At 40.1% G+C, this 19,554-nt stretch overlaps 1 long non-coding RNA gene across 1 annotated transcript; it reads left to right on the top strand.

Annotated features, from left to right (window-relative positions):
• The first annotated feature begins 1,732 nt into the window (after window positions 1-1,732).
• LOC122698830 lies at window positions 1,733-19,236 on the top strand. The gene is made up of 3 exons (XR_006342434.1): window positions 1,733-2,120; window positions 11,605-11,673; window positions 16,793-19,236. It is a non-coding gene; the product is annotated as an uncharacterized LOC122698830 (long non-coding RNA).
• Window positions 19,237-19,554: the final 318 nt, after the last annotated feature.

Genomic DNA, 19,554 nt, shown 5'->3' with positions numbered 1-19,554 from the left:
AATTGAGTGACACTTACTATCAAATCTTGCTACAAAAACTCTTTTAAAAAAATACTTCATCTAATGGTGATTATAATAATAGGTAACATTATTCCCTAAATTAATCAAAAAAGGCTAAAATTTAGGAACAAAAGCAACAGCAACAACAGAAAACCTTAACCAGTGAGGAATATTAAGACCTGAAATAACTGCATCTGCTATTTTGATGTATCAAACTGTTTTCTCTTCATGAAGGCATGAATATATTGAAATTTATTTAACACAATGGAAAAAAAAATCTGTTTGGCTTTAGTAAATACACTATATTCACAACCCAATCAAAGAAGACCTAAATAGACATTTCCCCAAAGAAGACATACAGATGGCTAATAGGCACATGAAAAGATAATCAACATTACTAGTTAGTAGGGAAAAGGAAGTCAAAACTACGATAAAGTACCACCTCACAAAAAAAAAAAAAAAAAAGAAAAGAAGTACCACCTCACACAGGGCTGGATGGCCATCATTAAAAAGTCTCAAATAACAAATACTGGAGAGGGTGTGGAGGAAAGGGAAACCTCCCACACTGTTGGTGGGAATGTAAATTGGTTCAGCCTCTGTGGAAAACAGCATGAAGATTTCTTATAAAACTAAAAATAGACTTGCCATGTGATTCAGCAATCCCAGTCCTGGGCATATACCCAGAGAAAAAACTATAATTAAAAAAGATACATGCACCCCAATATTCATAGCAACACTGTTTGCAATAGCCAAGACACTGAAGGAAACTAAATGTCCATCAACAGATGAAAGGATATAAATATATACAATGGAACACTGCTCAGGGATAAAAAGAATGAAATAATGTTATTTGTAGGAACAGAGATGGACCTAGAGATTAGCAAACTAGGTGAAGTAAATCAGAGAAAGATAAATATCATATGATATCACTTATATGTGGAATAGAAAATACGACACAAATCAACTTATTTACCGAGCAGAAATAGACTCACAGACACAGAAAACAAATGTAGGGTTACCAAAGAGGGAAGGGGTGGGGGGAGGGATAAATTAGGAGTTTGGGATTAGCAGATACAAACTACTATATATGAAATAAACAACGAGGTCTTATTGTATAACACAAAGGAACTATATTCAATATCCTGTAATAAGCCATAGTGGAAACGAATTTTTTAAAAAAGGGTATGTATATATATGTGTGTGTATATATATGTATATATATATAACTGAATCACTTGCTATATACCTTAAACTAATACAGCATTGTACATCAACTATTGTTCAAATAAAAACCAACACACAATGAAACCTAGTTGTGAACAACATGTAAATGAGAGCACGGCTGACAAAAAAACCACACTACATTCAAATAAACATTCTCTTTCTATGATAGAAAATGACATTGTCTTAACTCCATAATGGATGCCAAATTAAAATATTGTATATACTCTATACGCAATTATTCTCAGGTACAACCAATTTTTATTTTTACTTTTTAGAAAGAATATGTCTCATGTCTGAAATATTGAATAAAACCATCTCCAGGGGGAAAAAGAATGTGTTTTTGGAGCATTTAAGTTTGGTAGGAGAGCTGGAGAAATGTCTAGAATCTGCTCAATAGTGGCACACCCAAAAAGAGGAATCTTAGTTTTGACTAAGCCCTTATTATGAAAAAAAGAAAAACCAAAAACCCCAGACATATGTAAGGAGAGAAACAAGCTAGAAACATGTGAATATAACTGAAAAGCTTTCCCTGTGTGTCTGTCCCCTGGCCCTGCAACCCCCGAGGCCGCTCGAGAGGATGCAGAGAAGCCTCCCAAGGACAGCGCGTGGGGCCCCGTTTCTCCCGAACTTCGGCAGGTCGTGTTTTCCCTGGAAACCGGGGCCCAACTCTCAGCTGGCTCCTCTGAGGATCCCATGCCCTAAGTTTTCTCTGCAATGCTAGAAGCTGGCCAGGATTTCCAACATTTCAGCATTCCTAATTAAAGGAGGATTGTCTTTATCGGGCTGGCAGATGGTGTTCGGCAGTCTGCTAAAACAGAAACGTGTTTGTGAGGCCTTCTCTGTCGAGTTTCATCAGAAGTAAATGTAGCAGGCGTACCTTGCCTGTGAGTAACTGGGTGAGTAGACGGATCCTGAAAGAGGGAGAGAGGGAAAGAGAGAGAGAAAGGGAGCGGAACAAGGTGCAGACAGAGAGGGAGGCGGGGATAAACACAGGACTGATATGACAACTTCAAGGTCTTTCCAGCTTGAGGCCCTCTTACAGTTCCCTGCAGGAGCCAGTTGAAGGTAGGAGCTAATATCAGAGACCTGAAGTCCAACAGACTTTACCTTGAATCCTTGGTCAGCCACTTACAGAAGGGCAAGGTCTTTAACTTCCCCACATGTCCGTTTTCTGATGCATACAATGGGGACAGCCCAACTCCCCCAGAGGGATGTGGTCAGGACCACCCGAGGTATTGTATGTGAGCAGGTTATTTTACAACTAATGTTGACACTATGAAAAATTTTATACTGTTAAATGTAAGTGAATTGAGTTTACCTCTATCTCAGATATTGGGGATGTAAATTAACTCATTTTTATAGAGTGTTGGCCCAAGTATTGATTTTGCTAGAAACAGAGATGTAGCTTACCAGAATGTGCTGTTAACACAGCATAAAAATACTGGATTGATTGGTTTCTATCTGGGGTATAGCCTTAATTTTTTCCCTTGCAGTTTTATTGAAATAAAATTGACTACAGTATTATATAAGGTTATAGTATACAGAATAATGATTTGATTTACCTACATGAGATGTGATTACCACAAGTTTAGTGAACATTTATCATCTCACAGAAATATAAAATTAAATAGGAAAACTTTTTCTTGTGATGAGAACTCTTAGAATTTTCTCGTAACAACTTTCACATATAACATCCTGCAGTGTTAATTATATTTATCATGTTGTACATTACATTCCTAGTACTCATTTATCTTATAACTGAAAGTTTATGCCTTTTGACCCCCTCCACCTTCCTCCTTTGGTAACCAAAAATCGGATCTCTTTTTCTACAAGTCTTTGGTTTGAAGTATGATTAACCTACACCACCATTGTTCATGCCTGATAAGCAACATAGTGATTTGATATTTCTATATACTTCAAATCAATCACCACAGTAAGTCTAGCTACAGCGTCACCATAAAAAGATTTTGCAGAGTTATTGACTGTATCCCCCATGCTCTATGTTTCATACCCATGACTCATTTCTTTTGCAACTGGAAATCTGTACCTCTTAATTTCCCTCACATTATTTCTTTCCTCCTCCCACCTCCCTCCTCTCTGGCAACCACCTGATTCTGTCTTCTTCCGTATAAACTTACTTTTGGACCTAGCAGCCAGATGTTCTGTTTTCAAGAAAATTCACTCTGTTCTTAAAAGATCGGTTTCAAGTCTAAGTTCTCTAGCAGTCTATCTTCTTTCTGGCTTTAGTGCACCTTGATAGACCAAGGAAACATTCTAGGAAAAAAGAAGCTATAAAATGTTGAGGCCACAGACTGGCAGTTAGCCCAAGGGTGAGATGATGGTGTTCTTCTTCAGCCCCACTCCTGACATCTTTTCTGTGCCTCTCTTTGGAATTAAAATCAAGTTCTCAACCATCACGTCATTCCCAAACTGTCAGCTATGGTGGAACTGAAAAACTAGGTCTTTGTTTTTCAATAGTATCGTTTTGAAGAGCCAAAGACTTCAGGAGGCAACGGAGGTCATCTTCATTGGCAGCAAACCTAGATTAGACGACTATAGTAGAATAGTAGACTATGGTAGAATTGAGGGTCCTAAAAAGGCAGTTCCTCAAGGTATGTGACTGTTACTACTATGGTAATCCACCTAAGGATGGCAATACTGGTGCAAATGGAAAGCCCGAGAAGTCTCAGGGGCACTGAAAGATATAAAAGAAATAGGGGACCAAATCCCTCTTCTTGCCTGACCTTCTAGCTCTTATACACATAGAAGAAAAGTAACTAATGGTGATGCACCTAAGGATGGCAATACTGGTGCAAATGGAAAGCCTGAGAGGTCTCAGGGGCACTGAAAGATATAAAAGAAATAGGGGACCAAATCCCTCTTCTTGCCTGACCTTCTAGATCTTATACACATAGAAGGAAAGTAACTAATGGTAATGCACCTAAGGATGGCAATACTGGTGCAAATGGAAAGCCTGGGAGGTCTCAGGGGCACTGAAAGATATAAAAGAAATAGGGGACCAAATCCCTCTTCTTGCCTGACCTTCTAGCTCTTATACACATAGAAGAAAAGTAACTAAACTCATTTCTTAAGAAAGGCATTATTAGCAGCAAGTGTTGACAAGGATACAGAGCTATAGGAACTCTCATATAGAGGTAGTAGAGACATAAATTGTCACAGTCACTTGGAAGATTGTTGGGCATTTTCTGCTAAAACTAGACTACACATACCTTATGACCCAACAATTCTGCTCCAACAGTAAGGCAGACATGCTGCTCTTGCTGTTTAGTTGCTAACTCATGTCCAGCTCTTTGCAACCCCATGGACTGTAGCCCTGCCAGGCTCCTCTGTCCATGGGATTTTTCAGGAAAGAATACTGGAGTGGATTGCTATTTCCTTCTCCAGGGGATCTTCCCCACCCAGGGACTGAAACCACAAATCCTGCCTTGGTGGGTGGATTCTTTACCACTGAGCCACCTGGGAAGCCCTAAGGTACACATCTGCCCACCAGAAACACATAAAGGAAAGTTTCCTTCATGCATAACAGATAAAAAAGGAAAGTAACTTAGATGTCCATCAACAGTAGAATGAATAAATTGTGGTATTCGTAAAATGAAATACTGCATGCCCCCAAAAGTATTGCTATACACAACACGACAGATGAATTTCATGAACATAACTGAGGGGAAGAAGTCAGAAACCAGACGGCACACACATCATCTGACTCATCTTCCCTGAAGTTCAAAACCAGGCAAGGCTAATTTATGGTGCCAGAAGCCAGACACCAGAAGGGTGGCCCCTCTTAGTATAATAACGACCAGAAAGGGACACAAGGCAGATGAGGGGGTGATATTTTGTTTCTTGACCTGGGTATTTGATCACATAGGTCATGCAGGGTTACCCTATGTGAAAATGCATCAAGTGTACACTTATTTTTGTGTACATTTATGTTATTTTTGGGGCTTCCTTGGTGGCTCAGATGGTAAAGAATCTGCTTCCAATGCGGAAGACCTGGGTTCGATCCCTGGGTTGGGAAGATCACCTGGAGAAGGGCATGACAACTCACTCCAGTATTCTTCCTCTGAAGAATCCCCATGTTCTGAGGACCCTGTTGGGCTACAGTCCTTGGGGTCACAAAGTCAGATACGACTGAGCAGCTAAGCACACATACACACATGTTATATTTCAATAAAATTTATGTAACAAAACAAAACAGTCTCTTGTACAAAAAAAGTGGAATACAGTTTGGAGAGATGCTTTGCTAATTCTTCTGGTTTTCTGAGTAAGAACATGAGAAGTATGGTCAACAGTCCATCAAAAGATTTGAATCAATTGTCGTTCCTCTCTTGACCTCACTTTCCTCTTCTGAAAGAGAGAGGATATCACCAGAGGTCCCTAAGATTTCTCTTGGCTCTAACAAAAGCAGTGACCTTTGAGCCAGTGTACTTCCCACCAGACCTATTGCCTGTCTAGACAGGATAAGAGGCAGAACCCAGTTTCTAAAGTGTTCCCAAAGGTGAAGTTTGCCTCTTCCTCAAATAGATTCTTAGGCAGTTTGATGGAAAATTACACTAGAACAAATCTGTAGAAAAAGATGTTTTATTGCCCCCACCCGGGTAGCTTGTATTCTGTCAGTATTGGGTTTCATTAAGAAATAATACTCTAAAAAGAGTTTATACTTAATCCTAATAGAAGTGAAAGTGTTAGTTGCTCAGTTATGTTTGCCTCTTTGCAACTCCATGGACTGTAGCCTGCCATGGTCCTCTGTCTGTGGGGATTCTCCAAACAAGAATACTGGAGTGGGTTGCCATTCCCTTCACCAGGGCATCTTCCTGACCCAGGGATCGAACCCGGGTCTCTTGCATTGCAGGCAGATTCTTTATAGTCTGAGCCACCAGGGAAGCCCTAATAGAAGTGAGAAGGGTTAAAGCAAGAATTAGAGTTGGGTGGCTATCATGGTAAAGTATTTGCCTGCCAATGCAGGAGACACAAGGGATGCGGGTTCAACTCCTGGGTCAAGAAGATCCTCTGGAGAAGGCAATGGCAGCCCACTCCAGTATTCTTGGCTGGAAAATTCCATGACAGAGGAGCCTGGCAGGCTCCAGTTCATGGGGTCACAAAGAGTCACAACTGAGCAAGTGAGCAATCAACCTTAAAGACCTTAGTAGGCTGTTCTGAGACGGGTTATGTTCTTGAAGCTGCCAAACACAGCATTTGAGTTTTGATTGCCTACTGCCTCTGACCTCCTAATAAACCGGGGTTATCAACCTTCCCTTGCCAACCAAATTCTAATGAGGAGGTCTGAACCTAAATTAAATGCAGATAGTTTCAATGAGGTTTCCTTTATTATGCTAACCATACCCTTCACTGGGCCAAAAGCTCCCCTAAGCTGAGATCCTTGCTTTGTGATGGCATTTCCCCAGCACCAGTGAGGGGAGAGGGGAGAGGCCCAGTTCATCTGATTCCTTCCCCCCGGGGGCCCTCTTCTCCTACCTTGAGACAATCTAGAAAAGTTATTGAGATGGAAAATGTTTAGCTGAATTTTTTTTTCTTTTTTTTGCCTATCATTTCCGAGAATTTTCCAAAATAGCAAAGGGATGCTGACTTCCCACTAGGACTCAATAGACTGTAGCAAATCAAACAATTTTCCAAAAGGCATTTTCCTACCACTCCTCTGACCACATTTCCCACCCCACCAGAGAAGCACTGTGGTTGCAAGGGGAATTCTGTCTAAGATCCTCAGAGTGAAATAGGTGTATTTTCACATCGTGGAGAGAGAAATCTCAGTACTGAAGATTTTTGAGTAGGGTGGGAGTAGATGACAAAGAAAAGACGGGAGTGTAATCAGAAAAGAAAAAATTCACTTACTTTCTGTAACTGGGCAGAGGTGGAGATGTCGGCGCCTTGAAGAGTGTGGAGAGTTGCTTCTTGAGCAACCCAGAGAACAGTTTCAGATTCTGCTCCCAGTGATCTGCGGGTCTCGTCTAATCAGGGAAACTTTATTTTTCATCATTCCTTGCTGAGCTGTGACACATGAAAATAATTACTGAGGTTAGGGATGGAAAATATTTATTAGGTCAGCTCGACCATCCTTTCCACTATGTAGGCCGGCTCCCTGCTGGGCCTGGAAGACAGAGCTATGACAGCAAGCTGGCATGTCCCTGTCTCCCAGCACCTGAAAAGCGGGTTATCTGTCCCTTCTTCATCTCTGCTGGGTCTATGAATGCCAAGGAGGAGAAAAAAGAGGATAGCAAGATGTTCTACGGCAACAGAAGGGCCTATCCAAGCCACTGACCAACTATTAACGCGGGGAGTTGTCAGTTTTTCTTCAAAAGGTTGAAATCCAACTCCTCCTTGAAGAGTCCATTGCTGTTTGTTCACAGCAGATGCACAGGCCACTGTGAAGGTTGGGACATTTTCTTCTCATGGGTCTCATCCTATGCTCAACGCTTCTCCCGGGTAAGGCCTGGCTCCTCAGAGCTGAAGCTCAGCAGATCTTTGCAAGGGGCCTGCATGCCCCACTGGCTGTTTCTGAGCCAAGGAAGAGAGGCTGGTCCCCTCTCAGCTGGCCTGGTCAAGGCACTCCCCCTGAGCCTTCTTCCTTTCTGCTGTTTTTCTTCTGCATGACTTCCAGCTTGCTGACATGGAACCTGTCCTAAAGAGACCAGGGCTGGGCTCAGCAGCCTAAAGGTGGTCTCCTCAGGGCCATAGAGACAGGGCTACCACCGGTGCTAGGCCCCCCAAATAAACGGCCCTCCTCAACCCCCCACCAGCTGCAGTCTATGCGCCCTTGTTTCATGCGGAAGTCAAGGGCTGGTTCTCTACAGGACTCAGTGCACAGAGGCACTTAACATGTGTAGAATAGCACTTTCTGCCACACCCCCGGCCCCCCACCACCAAGCGACCAGGTAGCGTGAAGGCCAAGGGGGCTTCCATCTCCTCACACACCAACAAACATCTCAAGGGCCCCACACAGAACAGGTCTCAGGAAAGAGCCCGAAAGAATTGATTCAAATTCCTATTCACTTTCCTATTCAAGCCCCAGAACATCTAAGGGCCAAAATGGAGCAAAGCTCGCTATAAAATCAAGAAAGTGACTGAGGAAAAGGTTATAATGATTGAAGATATTCACACTGAGGGCCAGGGTTGCTTGTACAGGTGGTGTGGGTGGGAGTAAGCACACACGGAAAGACAAATGATCCATACAGTCTACTTGTCCACGCACAAGAAGGGCCTATACGGGATGTTTTTAAGGTAACTGAAAACCATCCACAGTTCTCCTGGGCAATTCCCTAGGTCTGTGGAGACGGAGATCTTTTCCTAGCACCAGATAGGGCCCTAGTATTAACACAAGCTGTTTACATCTTCCACGTCTGCCCGGCAGGAGCCGTGATAATTGAGCCCTCAGCTCTGCACTAAGACGCTGTGTTTTGTGGTGAGTAGGGTTTTACTGAACAGATTTTCTCACAGAACTTGGAGTATGCTGAATTTTAATCAAGTCATGTCACTGGCCTCCTCACTCACGCGTCCCACATTGACTGCCCAAACACAATTCACCCAAAAGCCTTCGAGTCCTGTCCGCACTTCAGCCTGGAATGCAGCGTCCTCAGAGGACGTCCTCCTTTGTCCTCAGAGGACGTTCTCCTGGCCAGAGAACTGAGCCAGGGGTGTTGAAGGCTGTGTCTACCTTTACTAGAAAGACTGATTGATTTACTTTTAGAAAGTGAGGGAGATCTTCTTTGCTATTAAAAAAGCAACTTATTTTTACTACACTAATTAGTTAAGATTGTTAATAGGTATTATGATCATGTAGACATTCTGAGAAAAGCATAAATATGAATAAGATGCCAAAAGTGATTGGATAATGTGTAATTAAAGGTAAAAAGTTTTAACAGTTTCTCAGATTCCAGAAATAATTTAAAATTTAATTGTATTTCAAGAGTCTTCAACTTTGTGTCAGAGTTGAATCGTATTTCTTTGGTTTTACCTTTAAAGTCTTTTATTTTTTTAATTTTCATTGCTCCATATACACTGTGGGGAATATGATATGGGACTTGCTAGCTTCGTTTCAGTATATTTTTCTTATTCATTTTAATATCCATAAACACTTCAATTTTCTTCCCTATTCCACTGGAAAAAAATTCATGCTTTTTACTTTTTGGAAAATAAATTAACCAAAATGTAATATAATATTTAAGTGAAGAGTGCCAGTGACATTCAATGGTCCACGTGGCATTACATTATGTTTTCTGTTTTATTCTATGCATCTTTCTAATACAGGCTAACGCTGATGTTCATGTAAATTGCTCTGATTTTATAGAAGAGAAGGCTGCATTCTTTTTGAAACCCAGGGCTTTCGTGCAGTAATAGAAAAAAAAGACAGAAACAAAACAATGGGCACTGGCAATCAAACTATCATTATAGGTACATTATGTGCAGGGTGCTAAATTGGTCGAAGTCCTTTATTTTTAATTTCTGCTCATCTGTTCACCATTATTAAGCGAGCTTACACACCAGAGGAGATTTAAGAGTGACAGAGGGTAATTATACACTTTAAAAAAAGATATTTTTCATCACAGGGTTAGAACCACACTGAGAGAGAAAGCTCCTTCAGAATTTCACACAGAGCCCCAATGTACTTTTATTTTTGGACAGGTACATAATTTTCACTTTATATTCTAGGTTGAATTCCACATACTGCTAGTCCTATTAGATTTTTATAGTATGGCTATATATTATTTTATATTTGTTTTTAAAAGACATTTTAAAATAAATAATTGTTTATTTGCACTCTATATTTAAAAATAATTCACAGTGCAGTTAATGAATTTTCAGTTTTCCACTTATGGTTAGTGTCATTGGGATGAAAATGTGAGCATTTGAAACATGATTGGAGACTTTGGTTAACTTGAATGATTAAGGGCACAAAGTCATAGGAACTATATAAAATTTTTTAGTGACTTCATGATGTATAACTGACACAATAAACAGCATTTATTTAAACTCCACATGTGTATAAATTTGGGTATATATATTTGATAAATAAATGATATATGCATAAATATATCATAGTGAAACCATCACCACAATCACAATCAAAATAGTAAATGTAGTTATAACTCCCCAATTTTTCTTCTGCTCCTTTCTTGGAATCCCTCTTTTGCATCCCTCCCTACACTCTGCTGAGGTAACAACTTATCAGTTGTCACTATAGGTTAGTTTGCATTTTTCCACAGTTTATTTAGATGGAATCAAATCACACATTATGTACTCTTTTTCTGGCTTCAAACATTCAGCATAGTTATTCTGAGATACATCCATGTTGTTTCATGTATTAATAGCTCATCCCTTTTTATTGTTGTTCCATTGTATGTATATCACAGTAAGTATGTCTATTCACCTCTTACTGGACATATGGATTATTTCCAATTTTGGGTTATTACAAATAAAGCTGCTTGAGACAGCCATGTACAAATCACTATATGGATATATGCTTTATTTTCTTTGGGGTAAATAGTTAGGAATGTCATAGATGATTCATATGGTATGTGGCTGCTTAAATTTTAAGAAATCGGCCAGCCGTTTTCCAAATAGTTGTACTATCTTATGTTGCTACCACGGTCCATGAGAGTTCAAGTTGTTCCTCATTCTCAACACTTGGTAAGGTTAGTCTTCTAAATTTTAGACATTATATTGGTGTATGGTGATATCTCACTCTGGTTTTAATTTGCATTTCCTTAATGGCTAATGATGTTGAGTGTCTTCTCACATGATTATTTGCCATCCATATGTTTTCTTTGATGACTGGCTGATTGATACTTTTGTCCATTTTTAAAAATAAGGTTGCTTGTTCTCTTACTATTAAGCTTTGAGAATGTTTTTCATTAAATAATCTGGATACAAGTCCTTTGTCAGATGTATCCTTTACAAATATTTTCCGAGGTTTGTTTTTTCGTTCTTTTAATAGTGTCATTCAAAAAGAACTTCTTTGGCTTCTCAGTGGCTCAGTGGTAAAGAATCCGCCTGCCAAGGCAAGAGACATGGGTTCGATCCCTGGTCCGGGAAGATCCCACATGCTGTGGAGCAACTGAGCCCGTGCCCCACTATTGAGCCTGCGTTCTAGGTCCTGGGAGCCGCAACTACTTGTGCCTGCAACCTTAGAGCCTGTGCTCTTCAACAAGAGAAGCCACTGAAATAAGGAGCCCTTGCAACCCAACTAGAGCAGAGATCCTGCTCATTGCAACTAGAGAAAAGCCTACCCAGCAACAAATACTCAGCACAGCCAAAAATAAACAAATAAATAAAATTACAAGATGAAGGTCTTGATTTTGATGAAGCACTTTTATCTTTTTTTGATGAAGTCTTTTATTTCTTCTGTAGATCATACTTTGGGTGTTATACCTAAGAAATCTTTGACTAATTCATGGACAAAGGTGAAAACTTTTCAAGGTAAAAATTCAAAAAAATGTGTTAATGATACTTTTCTAGAAGTTTTTTTTATAATTTTATGTTTTACATTTAGTGGTCTGAGGTCCATCTTCAATTAATTTTTGTATATATTATGAGTTTGGATGGAAATTCATTATTTCGCATATAAATTTTCAATCGTTTCAGCCTGATTGCTGAAAAAACTCCATGTTCCCTGATGAATGCATTCAGTTCAGTTCAGTTCAGGCGCTCAGTCATGTCCGACTCCTTGTGACCCCGTGAATCGCAGCACGCCAGGCCTCCCTGTCCATCACCAACTCCTGGAGTTTACTCAAACCCATGTCCATTGAGTCGGTGATACCATCCAACCATCTCATCCTCTGTCGTCCCCTTCTCCTCCTGCCCCCAATCCCTCCCAGCATCAGGGTCTTTTCCAATGAGTCAGCTCTTCCCATCAGGTGGCCAAAGTATTGGAGTTTCAGCTTCAACATCAGTCCTTCCAATGAACACCTAGGACTGATCTCCTTTAGGATGGACTGTTTGGATCTCCTTGCAGTCCAAGGGACTCTCAAGAGTCTTCTCCAACACCACAGTTCAAAAGCATCAATTCTTTAGCACTCAGCTTTCTTCACTGTCCAACTCTCACATCCACACATGACCACTGGAAAAACCATAGCTTTGACTAGATCGACCTTTGTTGGCAAAGCAATGTCTCTGCTTTTTAATATGCTCTCTAGGTTGGTCATAACTTTCCTTCCAAGGAGTAAGCATCTTTTAATTTTATGGTTGCAGTCACGATCTGTAGTGATTTTGGAGGCCCCAAAATAAAGTCAGCCACTGTTTCCACTGTTTCCCCATCTATTTGCCATGAAGTGATGGGACCGGATGCCATGATCTTAGTTTTCTGAATGTTGAGCTTTAAGCCAACTTTTTCACTCTCCTCTTTCACTTTCATCAAGAGGTTCTTTACTTCTTCTTCACTTTCTGCCATAAGGGTGGTGTCATCTGCACATCTGAGGTTATTGATATTTCTCCTAGCAATCTTGATTCCAGCTTGTGTTTCCTCCAGCCCAGCGCTTCTCATGTTGTACTCTGCAACATCTTTCAGGACTTGAAATAGCTCAACTGGAATTCCATCATCTCCACTAGCTTTGTTTGTAGTGATGCTTCCTAAGGTCCACTTGACTTCACATTCCAGGATGTCTGGCTCTAGGTGAGTGTGAGTGATCATACCATCATGATTATCTGGGTGGTGAAGATCTTTTTTGTACAGTTCTTCTGTGTATTCTTGCCACCTCTTCTCAATATCGTCTGCTTCTGTCAAGTCCATACCATTTCTGTCCTTTATTGAGCCCATCTTTGCATGAAATGCTCCCTTGGTAGCTCTAATTTGCATTGTGGTTTAAAAAAATTAATTGCTCATGCATGTGTGCACCTATTCCTGAGCTCGCCCTTCTGTTCTAATCATCTGTTTATCTTTACAGCAACACTGAGTCTTTGACCCCATGAATATGGTTTGTCTCTTCATTTATGTAGATCATCTTTAATTTCATTCAGCAATGCTGTGCAGTTTTACTCTGCAGGTCTTTCAAATCTGTTGTCAAATTAATTTTTTCTAAGTATTTCATGTTTTGGATATTACTGTAAGTAGTATTGCTATTTAGTTTCAAGTTCTGTTTGGTTGTTGCTAATATATAGAAATGCAATTTATTTTAACCAACCACCTTACTGAATTTGCTTATCTAACTCAGCAGTGCCCACAGGATTGAAAAAGGTCAGTTTTCATTCCAATCCCAAAGAACGGCAATGCCAAAGAATGTTCAAACTACTGCACAATTGCACTCATCTCACAAGCTAGCAAAGTAATGCTCAAAATCCTCCAAGCCAGGCTTCAACAGCACAGGAACCATACACTTCCAAATGTTCAAGCTGGATTTAGAAAAGGCAGAGGAACCAGAGATCAAATTGCTAACATCCGTTGGATCATCAAAAAAGCAAGAGAATTCCAGAAAAAAAGTCTACTTCTGCTTCATTGACTATGCTAAAGCTTTTGACAGTGTGGATCACAACAAACTGTGGAAAATTCTTAAAGAGATGGGAATACCATACCACCTTACCTGCCTCCTGAGAAAACTGTACGCAGGTCAAGAAGCAACAGTTAGAATCAGACATGGAACTGATTCCAAATTGGGAAAGAAATACGTCAAGGCTCTATATTGTCACCTTGGTTATTTAACTTATATGCAGAGTACATCATACGAAATGCCGGGCTGGATGAAGCACAAGCTGGAATCAGGATTGCTCGAAGAAATGTCAATAACCTCAGATACGCAGATGACACCACCTCTGTGGCAAAAAGGGAAGAGAAACTAAACAGTCTCCTGATGAAAGTGAAACAGAAGAGTGAAAAAGTTGGCTTAAAGCTCAGCATTCAAAGAACTAAGATCACGGCATCGAGTCCCATTACTTCATGGCAAATAGATGGGGAAACAATGGAACAGTGAGAGACTTTATTTTCTTGGGCTCCAAAAATCACTGCAGATGGTGACAGCCGCCATGAAATTAAAAGATGCTTGCTTCTTGGAAGAAAAGCTATGACCAACCTAGACAGCATATTGAAAAGCAGAGACATTGCTTTGCCAACAAAGGTCCATCTAGTCAAAGCTGTGGTTTTTCCAGTAGTCATATATGGATGTGAGAATTAAACTATAAAGAAAGCTGAGAGCCAGAGAATTGTTGCTTTTGAACCGTGGTGTTGGAGAAGACTCTTGAGAGTCTCTTGGACTGCAAGATCAAGAGATCAAACCAGTCAATTCTAAAAGAAATCAGTCTTGAACATTCATTGGAAGAACTGATGCTGAAGCAGAATCTCTAATACTTTGGCCACCTGATGTGAAGAGCTGACACATTGGAAAAGACCCTGATGCTGGAAAGGATTGAGGGCAGGAGAACAGGATGACAGATGACGAGATGGTTGGATGGCATCATGGACTCGATGGACGTGAGTTTGAGCAAGCTCCAAGAGTTGGTGATGGACAGGGAGCCCTGCTGTGCTTCAGTCCATGGTGTTGCAAATAGCTGGACACTGGCAGAGCGACTGAACTGAACTGAACTGAATGTAGATTCATCAGTTATAACAAATACACCTCTCTGGTGGAGAAGGTTGATAATGGTCAAGCTTTGCATGTTTGGGAGTAGGGAGTTTAGGGCTTTCTCTGTATCTTCCACTCAGTTTTGCTGTGTACCTAAAACTGCTCTAAAATATACACTCTGTTCTTTAAAAACAGTTCCAGAGGTGGATAGTTATGCAACAGTGTGAATGTACTTCATACCACTTAACTGCAAATGTACTTAAAAATGGTTAAAATGCTAAATTTTATGTTACATATAGTTTACCACAATAAAAAAATTATTATAAGGTGTTTTATGCATATAAAAGAATATACCATATATTATGTAGAAATAAAAACCAATACCCATATACTCATCACTAGATTAGGAAAGAAATCTTTATACATAAGTCTTGGGCTCCCCTCTGAATGATACCATCTTCCTCCCAAGGATAACCACTCTTTTGATTTTGTGTTTACCATTCTTATGCTTTTTAATCTTGATATCCTTAGATAATATACTGATTATTGTATGTTTCTAAACTTTAAATTTGGTATTCTTGAAGTACTCCTTACTCAAAGCTATGATTATTAGATTTATCCACAGTGATACAATGTACGGAGGTGTAGTTCATTCATTTTCATTATCCTCATAATGCATTAAGCAAACATATAACATTTTACTTACCAAAAATAAAGCTGTTACTTTAAATGATGTGATGTTATTTTGTTAAAATGCACTATCTTGAAATTTATGCCTTGGTTAACTCTCAAATGGTTTAGAATGCAGTAATCTATAAGGAGAAATATCAATAACCTCAGATATGCAGATGACACCACCCTTATTGAAGAAAGTGAAGAGGAACTAAAAAGCCTCTTGATGAAAGTGAAAGAGGAGAGTGAAAAACTTGGTTTAAAGCTCAACATTCAGAAAACTAAGATCATGGCATCTGGTCCCATCTCTTCATGGCAAATAGATGGGGAAACAGTGGAAACAGTGGCTGACTTTATTTTTTTGGGCTCCAAAATCACTGCAGATGGTGATTGCAGCCATGAAATTAAAAGATGCTTACTCCTTGGAAGGAAAGTTATGACCAACCTAGATAGCATATTAAAAAGCAGAGACATTACTTTGCCAACAAAGGTCCATCTAGTCAAAGCTATGGTTTTTCCAGTGGTCATGTGTGGATGTGAGAGTTGGACTGTGAGGAAAGCTGAGTGCTAAAGAATTGATGCTTTTGAACTGTGGTGTTGGAGAAGACTCTTGAGAGTCCCTTGGACTGCAAGGAGATCCAAACAGTCCATCCTAAAGGAGATCAGTCCTGGGTGTTCATTGGAAGGACTGATGTTGAAGCTGAAACTCCAATATTTAGGCCACCTGATGGGAAGAACTGACTCCTTGGAAAAGACCCTGATGCTGGGAGGGATTGAGGGCAGGAGGAGAAGGGGACGACAGAGGATGAGATGGCTGGATGGCATCACCAACTCGATGGGCATGAGTTTGAGTAAACTCCGGGAGTTGGTGATGGACAGGGAGGCCTGGCGTGCTGCAATTCATGGGGTCGCAAAGAGTTGGACATGACTGAGCGCCTGAACTGAACTGAATAGAACTGAATCTATAGGATCTGTAGAATTTTTCAATAAAAAAATTTAGTTTAAAGTAAAAACTAGTGTTGAACTCCTGAAGCATTTATTGTATGTGGTACACTCTTTAAGTAATTGTACAGTGTATGTATTTTTTTTAACTTTTTTTTGGGGGGGGTAACTCTTTATTTTAATATAATTATAAACTTATAGAAAGCAGAACAGTACAAGGGATTTCTGTAACCTATCCAGATTTATAAAATGTTTGCTTTATTTTTTTTACAATTTCTTCTTCTCCCCTCACCCCAACTCCATAAGCATACATACATATATGTTGTGTTTGTATTGTTTTTCAATTACAGAATTTATTTAGTATTTCTGCCCCAATTAAATGATACGTCTTTCGGCAGGAATCACATTTAACCTAGCTTTTGTGTTTCTCTCAGCACCCAGAACAATTCATGGCTACCAGGACACAGAACCTCAACAGCAGATAACTCAATAAAGACAGTCCCTGGTTGAGATGGAATGACTGAATAAGCTAATTCCTTTTCTCAGCGCCCTTCAACATCGCTGATTTCAGGGTTGGACTTCGGAGAGTGATGAGAAGAAAATAAAAATCTTCTTTACCTTTTCCACATCAAAGTCTTTTGTCTCCATGCATAAAAAGTAGCCAGGGGAAAATGAGTGGGAGCAGCTGAAAAGTCAGAGATGGGGACAAGTGAAGTGGGCTTTAGGAACCCCTGCCACTGACTGACTGCTCTTGAGATTCAGATCACATGTAGAGAACCAGGTATCACATGTGAACACTAGTGTGGCATTGGCAAGATTAGATCACTGTTGTTAGTCTATGTCTATTGAATTGATACTCACGCTTGAAAAGTAACAGTTAAGAATTGCTGGCATCTGAAAACTTCTTTTCTTGGATACTGAATAGGAGTCTAGAAGACTGAAGAGGCAGGACATCTTACGTCTGTGCCACACTAAGTCACTTCAGTCCTGTCTGACTCTTCGTGACGCTATGGACCAGTAGCCCGCCACTCCCCTTGATCCATGGAATTTTCCAGGCAGGAATACTGGAGTGGGTTGCCATGTGTTCCTCCAGGGGGTCTTCCCACCCCAGGCAGACCCAGGGATGGAACCAGTCTTGTGTCTACTGCACCGGCACCTGGGAAGTTCCACCACCAGTTCCACCTGGGAAGCCCATATCCTACGTAAAGCACAGTCCTGCTTGTACGGGATTACATTTCTTCTGTTCTTCTGTTCTTATTGAAAGGGAAAGTGTCAGTCCCTCAGCCACATCCAGCTCTTTGCAACCCCATGGACTGTAGCCCACCAGGCTCCTCTGTCAGTGAGATTCTCCAGGCAAGCACATGGAGTGGGTTGCCGTTTCCTTCTCTGGGGAATCTTCCTGACCCAGGGATCCAACCTCAGTCTCCTGAAACTCCTGCATTGCAAGTGGATTCTTCACTGCTGAGCCACGCCCGTAGGTGGTGGTGGGCGGGGGGCGGGGGGTACAATTATAATAATAGGCATGGTTTATTCTTTTACAATTCAAAAGATTTTTCAGTCCTAGCAATGACAAAAAGTCATTTTAGTATGTAGAAATTCACACTAAATTTATCCTAGCTATAGGATACTGGATGAAATCTTGGGGCAATCTGCTTTGTATTATAATACTTCCTTGTATTTGTACAATATTATTTCCTTAAAATATGTGATTACAAAGCATAATACATATAAAATATATAATATAAATGAATGGCTAAAATAATAATAAAAACATCTCCTGCACCCACTATTAATACTTTGAAATCCTATGTAGCTTTCCCAAATTATATTCCCCTTTCTTTCTCCTGAATTTTGTGTATAGGGTTCCCTCAAGTCTCAGCATATAGGAATGTTCCTAAATGTTATCCTTTTTGGCTTGTGTGGTTTTGAACTTTTTATAAATTGAATCATTATGTCCTTTTTAAAACTGTATGTTAAGTTGTGATGTTTGGCTCTGCTGATACGCTGTCATGTCCCTTATCCACAGGATATACTTCCAAGGCTCTCAGTGAAAGCCTTTAAACCTCAGATAGGACTCCACCTGATATTTACTATATTTTTCCTAACATACATACTCGTGCTAAAGTTTAATTTCTAAAATTCGGTACAGTAAGAGAGTAACAATAACTGGTAATAAAATAGTACAATTATAACAATATATTTTCATAAGAGTTATATGAATGTGGTCTCTCTCAGAATATCTTATTGTACAAGTTTAATGTCTTTTCCATGTCAACTAAGCCCTGATTATGCACTGTGGCTGTAACTTTTGCAGTCTGAGGTGTGACAGCAGACAGCAAAACTAGCAATTCCTTTTTCCTTCTTCACAATTTCATGGCTGGAAGATTTGTTCTCACCATAGATCTCAGCAACCTCTGTGTACGATGGTTTTTCTTTCCTTATTAAGTGGAGTACTTTCACCTTTTCAGTTGATGACGTCTCTTTGGCTCTCAGAATTGCCTGCGTCACAACTCTTGTGCTTTGGGGCCATTATTGTTAAGGTAAAATAAAGGTGACTTGAACAGAAGCACTGTAATGCCTTGGTGGTCATCTGGATCTCAGAGCCCAGACAGATGGCTGCTAAGTGACGAACAGGAGGGACCGACGGGAAGATTCTCCACCAAGGCAGGACCTTGGGAGATTTCACTGCCACTCAGAGCAGGGTGCAACTTAAAACTTGTGAATTTTTAGTTTACCCCTGGAAGTTTCCACTTACTATTTTTGAACTGAGGAAAGCAGAATGGCAGATGAAAAGGGGACAACTATAGTTAACTGCGGTTCATTCATTTTTCACTACTATTCATTTTGCACTTCATTATTATATATATCACAAGAAGCAGTTTGGAAATAAAGTCACATTTGAAAAATTTTTTTATTTTATTAATGCTTCTTTATTGTGCTCAAGTTAGAATGCTTCAAATCCCCCAACCATTTCCTTCTTGAAAAACAGTACAGGGTTTGTGGTAAAGAGCCACTTCCAAGGTTGTACCAGAGTGACTTTGGACTGGTAACCTCTCTGAGCCTCAGCATCCTCACCTGTATCATGAGGATAAAAATAGTATCTGTCTCATAGAGAAGTTACAATAATTAAATGGGCAAATACATGTAAAGTATTTGGAACAGGGCTGGTTCATATTTAAGTGCTCAGTAAATATTA

Source organism: Cervus elaphus, chromosome 8 (genome assembly GCF_910594005.1).
Source record: "Cervus elaphus chromosome 8, mCerEla1.1, whole genome shotgun sequence".
NCBI classification, from domain to species: domain Eukaryota; kingdom Metazoa; phylum Chordata; class Mammalia; order Artiodactyla; family Cervidae; genus Cervus; species Cervus elaphus.
This window is presented reverse-complemented; position numbering and strand designations above follow the sequence as displayed.